Source organism: Myotis davidii, unplaced genomic scaffold (genome assembly GCF_000327345.1).
Source record: "Myotis davidii unplaced genomic scaffold, ASM32734v1 scaffold570, whole genome shotgun sequence".
In the NCBI taxonomy this organism is placed as follows: Eukaryota; Metazoa; Chordata; class Mammalia; order Chiroptera; family Vespertilionidae; genus Myotis; species Myotis davidii.
The window spans coordinates 791,039-797,374 of NW_006283631.1; the positions used below are offsets into that span (position 1 = coordinate 791,039).

At 39.6% G+C, this 6,336-nt stretch overlaps 1 protein-coding gene across 1 annotated transcript in view; it reads right to left on the reverse strand.

Moving 5' to 3' along the window:
- Positions 1–3,781, reverse strand: part of OTOL1 (otolin 1) — a 27,973-nt gene extending 24,192 nt beyond the window's left edge. Inside the window, exon 1 of the mRNA XM_006753806.2 lies at positions 3,725–3,781. The gene's annotated coding sequence lies outside the window, so the exon portion shown is untranslated. The remainder of the gene's footprint in view (positions 1–3,724) is intronic.
- Between the last annotated feature and the right edge of the window lie 2,555 nt (positions 3,782–6,336).

A 6,336-nucleotide genomic window follows, 5' to 3' on the forward strand; every position in this document is an offset into this window, starting at 1 on the left:
TGAAAGGTATCTGTGAAGAAGAGGAAGAAGAAGAGAAAGGTAAAGATACAAGTTATGAACAACAAATACACATCTATCAACAAGTGAATCTAAGAATCAAGTGAATAAATAATCCGATGAACAGAATGAGCTGGTGATTATAATAGAATCAGAGGCATAGAAAGGGGGTGGACTGACTATTCTTGGGGGGGAAAGGGGTGTGGGAGATGCGGGAAGAGACTGAACAAAAATCGTTCACCTATGTATGAGGACAGTGGTTGGGGAGTGAGGGCGGAGGGTAGGGCGGGAACTGGGAGGAGGGGAGTTATGGGGGGGAAAAAGAGGAACAAATGTAATAATCTGAACAATAAAGATTTAATTTAAAAAAAAAAGTCTTTCCAATTAACAAACTGCCATTTGTCTTTTTTATTTATTATTTCAGAGAGGACGGGAGAGGGAGGAAGAGAGAGATAGAAACATCAATGATGAGAGAGAACCATTGATTAATTGATCAGCTGCCTCCTGCACACCCCCCACTGGGGATCAAGCCTGTGACCCAGGCATGTGCTCTGACTGGGAATGGAACCATGACCTCCTGGTTCATAGGTTGATACTCAACCACTGAGCCACGCTGGCTGGAATGTCATTTGTCTTTCAATTCTTCAATGTTTAAAATCTCCTTTTTCTCTTTGTTTCCGATGCAGACTTCCAAACTTGTTGCCCTGCTCTGATGCCTTAGAAACAAACATCAGGAAAGACAGAAGTCTGAGGATATCAGTAGGTATTGCATCTGCCCGCAAAGGTATCAGTCCCTATCCTGCCCATTGGAATCTGAACTGGTTTTCAGAGCTGTTTCTCATCTTAGATCAAGGTTAGCACAGGCCCCATAGAAACAGTTTAATCAGAAGTTACCAAGAAATCAATCTAGGCCAGTGGTCAGCAAACCGTGGCTCGCGAGCCACATGTGGCTCTTTGGCCCCTTGAGTGTGGCTCTTCCACAAAATACCACATGTAGGAGCACGTGTACAGTGCGATTGAAGTTTCATGGCCATGGGCAGAAGTCGGTTTTCGGCCTGGGCAAGTCTATTTTGAAGAAGTGGTGTTAGAAGAAGTGGGGGGTGTTGGTCAGTTGGGCGACGGGAGACATGGCACAGGACGGCCACAGGATACGCAGTGTGGGGGTGGTACATTGTTTTGAGGTACGTTCGCGGAGGTCGACCCCTTCCAACTCTCCCATCCACACTCGTGTATCTGAAACAAGTGTACAAGATGAGTGTGGATGGGATTGGCTCTCAAAAGAAATTTCAATCGTTGTACTGTTGATATTTGGCTCTGTTGACTAATGAGTTTGCCGACCACTGATCTAGGCCTATAGGTATTGGAGTTGATTCTTACTCTTTCTCCAGTTCCCAAAAAGTTCTTGAAAAACCCTTAATTACTCCTCGCCATTCATAGGGCCATTGTCACCAACCTGTATCATCGAGAAACAGTGGGAGACATGGAAGAGTATAGGCCACAGTGCATTTTGGGGGTTGTGATGATATGCTGATGTTAGAACTGTCCTGCTTTGCTCTAAGTCCATAATTTGGCATTAAGCTCTAAGACTTCATTATGGGTCTGGGTTCTGTTAACTCCATGAAAGGGAGCCTAAGCCTGTGTCACTAAGACCTGGGCTGAGTCACTTTACCCCCAGGGCTCAGTGTCCTTCTATGAAAAACAATGAATTGGGACTAGCTGAGCCAGTGATAAACCCTTTTCTAATTCTGAAGTATTAAAACTCTTTTCCCAACAAATCCTGGCTAATCATAGCATTCCAGAATTAAGTGTTGGTACATCCTCATTTTGTCACCATGCCTGGGGCCTATTCCAGGACTTTAGAATCAGGTCATGGAAATCTCTATCAGAGGCAGTGGCTCTGGAAGGCCCTTTAGAGGGCAAGGGTTCTCCTAGAGAGAGCTGACAATCCCAGAAAACCAGGTGTCCCTGATAAGCATCAGGTTTGGTACCAGCCCAGAGAAGGAACAGAAGGGAGTCTGTCCCTGAAAAAGCTATCAAGAGGTTAATGCTTCACATGAAAACCAGCAGTCACTTCCTCTTTCAGGACAGTCTTACTATTTAATACCCCAAAAGACCAAGGACAAAGAATGGCATTGTATGAGCACTGTAACTCAAGCAATTAGCCAGGTAATGGTCTGTGGGGTTCATTATAGCAGAATGCCAATTAAAACACTTGGAAGGAGATTATGCAAAGCCCTTAGATTTCAAATCTTATAAACTCCCAGTAAGACTAAATTATAGTAAATGTCATATAGCTACAGTAGGTATCACATAAATGAAAATAAAGTTTCTTTTCTAATATGGACTCTTGCTTAATATCTCATCAATCCCAGGAATTGAAAAGAGCAGCCAACTATCTCCTCTTCATTCGATAATGAAGAAAATAGGATAAAGGACCTTACATTTTAATTGAATATCTTTTTTCCTACCTTTAGCCTAATGAAGTAATATTTTGTTATCTCTAGTTAATTGTTTTCTAAAGATTAAATAATATAGCTATTTGTTTCATTTTGGATTTCTACCAATAGACTTAAGGAGGGAGAAGAGAAGATAAGTGGATAAAATGTGAATTTCAGAAAAAACTTATTTCTTAGATTTTAGATGAGAATTCTTCTGTTTAATGACTTCATTCTTACAGAAGCATAGCATTTCCTTGTTTTTAGTGCAGATGAGTTATTAGAAAAATTGACTTCTTAAAAATAGAAAATAAATGAAAGAGTTCTTTATGAATTTTCAAAAATGCAAATATCATTTAGCATCCAAATAGATGGCCACAATGATTTGCCCTGAACACTGGCAGAAAAAGCATAAAATATAATAATTAGCTTTTGTTCTAAAATTCCTCAAGTCAAGTTTAAGCTAGCAGTTAATTTTTACTTATGAATTACAAATCCTTTAGAGAAGGGAGTGAAAAATAAAAGGACTAATAGATCTAGAAATGTACTACTCCACTAATTCTATCATAGGAAATCAAATGCATATTAAATTTTTATCATTCATAATTGTTTTGTAAAAGATCACATGCATAACATATTTTAAATGTATCTTTTCTCCTTACCAGATAATTTTTATGATAGATATTATATTTTTTATACAACTACTTACATCATCTTAACTGAAGATATATCACACTATTATAATATAAACAAAACCTAATTTTTAAGATCTTCGTTGCACATCATTTCTGAAAGGAGGTTAAATAGAGGGTGGGGCAAAAGTAGATTTAAAGTGGTTTGTATGGAAAATAGTACAAGAATTAATAACAATAATATAAGAATAAACTCTTTGTTTCAGATATTCAGAACTGTAAACCTACTTTTGCCCCACCCTGAATTGCATGAAACTAAGTATACGTAGTTCTACCCCAGTAATGTCAATATATTAAAATCTCCCATTTGAATTTAATTTTACTTATCTCACAGATAGTCACAAACTTAGTGGCTTTAAAATTAAGAATGATTCCATACTATATACCACAATCTCCCATTTCAAAAATCAATACAAAAAAAATAAATTTAATACCACTGAGAAAAGATTGCCTCCTATCAATTGCATGCTTTTATCATTCCTGTTTATATTCTTATTTCCTGGAGGCAAATTATATCACTAGGACTTTTTAAAACCCGGATCTTATTGCCAAAGACCAGATGGGAGATAAAATAAATCAATGTTTATAATCATCTCCTACCTTAAAAATGTTTCTTTATCAGCAATCCCTCTCCTGGATGGCACATTGGAAAATGCAATCTCATTTACAATTAGACAGGGGTCTGCTTTATTTCTTGCAAGATTTGGCCCTACCCAATGAGAGGTGAGCGCCCCAGAACAACGGGAGTAGTGGCTTTTTCTGAATCTGAAGAAAGGCTCTGAAATCTGATGACATGCAAATGCCTTGGGACAACTGAAGTCTTAGCTCTTCACTGGCCTGACCTTGTCCTCCCTTCCCCTTGGTTTACAAGATAATCTTTTTTCCTAATTTAAGGTTATGGTACCATAATGTCAAGCAACTTTCCTATTTAGATTTTTTTTTTTTTAAGGATCTCCCTGGATCTGTTGTTTGAGCAGCATTTGGGTATTCAGAGGCATCTGCTTCCATTGCTGAGTAAGCCCTTACAGCAGAACAACCACCTGGGTGACATTCCTGAACACACATACACCATCCATCCCTTACTGCATGAGCCTGACACCCATTGAGAACTGACCAAGACTTTAGAGTCCTGGCCAAGTTCATTTCTAAGAAGATATCTTTGTAATTATTTGCAGGGCTGCAATAGGATGTTTCCAAGAACTTGTAAATTACAAAAGCACTATTGGCCTTTTGATAGATTGCTCATTCATTCATTTGATCATTCATTCATTCCCTCATTCATTCATTCATTAGCAAGCAAGAATTCATGAGAAACTGCCAAGTGCCAGACCCTGTTCTAAATGCTAGGCAATAGAGCAGCAGAGATGGACAAGGCCTCTACTTTCATAAAGTTTCTATCCTAATGGGAGAGACAACCAAAATTTAAAACACAAAGATGTAAACAGTAAATAGCAGATACTAACAAGCTAATAAGCCATATGCACAAATTAAAATAAAGTGACGTCTGGAGAATGACTGAGCGGCTTCTTTACATGGGGTGCTCAGAGGAGGCCTTTCTAATAAACTGACATTGAAGCTGCTGTGATCCGAGTGACAAGGGAACCACTGAGGTGGAGGAAATCAGAGAAGGGGAAGCGCATCCCAAGTGCAGAGACTCTGAGTTGGTAACAAACATTGGATTGTAAGAGCAACACAAAGGGATCCGAGCCAAATCAAATCCCAGGCCAGCAAAATGCTATATGATTGAACATACTAGTATATCTAAGACAAGACCTATGGAAGAGGACTGATTAGCCATCAAAACACAGAAAAAAAGGGGAGTTTGTGAGGCACCAAGAGCCAGGCCTTCGGAGCCTGAGCCAATGGGACTTAAATATTATAGTCCCATGAGCACGTTGATCCGTATTATGAGCTGGAGCAGCTGATTAACTTAACCAGATGCCATGAAATATGTGATTAATGTAAATCCTCTCCTCCTGATTGCACCCTCACCCAGCGCTTCCTATTCTGTCCTCAAAATGTGCTGAGCATAACACTCTCAATAACCCGGCATAGTGATTGCTCGTGGTAAGGACAAAGTGAATTTCCAATTATCATTTAGCTTCCCCTGTAGCTTGTTGGCTTGGAGAGAATGCTGTGGTCAGGATGATACAAGCACAACAGCCCATGTGGTTATATTTCTCATAGTAAATTAATGGGCATGCTAGAAGCTATCTTTCTCTTCCTCACTTTAGTGGATGGGGGACCATGATGTCTGTTAGACATTAACAAATGCACGTTTAATCAAGCTACTACCTAAAGGAGCCCCGCCCAGCCTGAGCGAGCCTTTCCTTCGCAGCCACTGCCTCTTAGTGCTGAGTCCCCCCTTATCCGAAGGGGATACATTCCAAGACCCCCAGTGGATACCTGGAACAGTGGAAAGTACTGAACCCTATATATATCATTTTTTCCTATACATACATACATACCTATGATAAGGTTTAATTTATAAAGTAGGCACAGTAAGAGATTAACAACATTAAATAATACAATAGATCAATTATAACAATATACTGTAATAAAAGTGGTGTGTGCCTTAGGCAGCTTGGCTCAGTGGATACAGCATCAGCCTGCAGACCAAAGGGTCCCGGCTTGATTCCGGTCAAGGGCATGTATCTTGGCTGCAGGCTTCTCCCTGGCCCAGGCCCTGCTTGGAGCACATGCAGGAGGCAACCAATCGATGTGTTTCTCTCACATCAATATTTCTCTCTGTCTTTCCCTCTTTCATTCTCTCTAAAAAAAATCAATGGCAAAAAATCCTTGGGTGAGGATTAAAAAAATTATAATATAAATAAATAAATAAAGTGAGGTGAATATGGTCTCTCTCTCTCTCTCTCTCTCTCTCTCTCTCTCTAAATATATTTTAGGTTATATTCACCTCCATCTTTTGATGATGTGAGATGACACAATGCCTAGCTGATAAGATAAAATGCGGTGCCCAGGGTGGCATGCAGTTTAAATCTTATAAATTATTTATTTCTGTAATTTTCCATTTAATATTTTCAGACTGCAACTGACCCTGAGTAACTAAAAACACAGAAAGAAAAGCTGTACTAAGGGAGGACCTCTGTATGTCTCTGGCTACTGCATCTTCATCTAAAATGCCTGATGGGATCAAGGGGTTGATGAAGAAAGCGGCCGCCCTGGAAAAAGCAACCAAGTGCATTGGCATC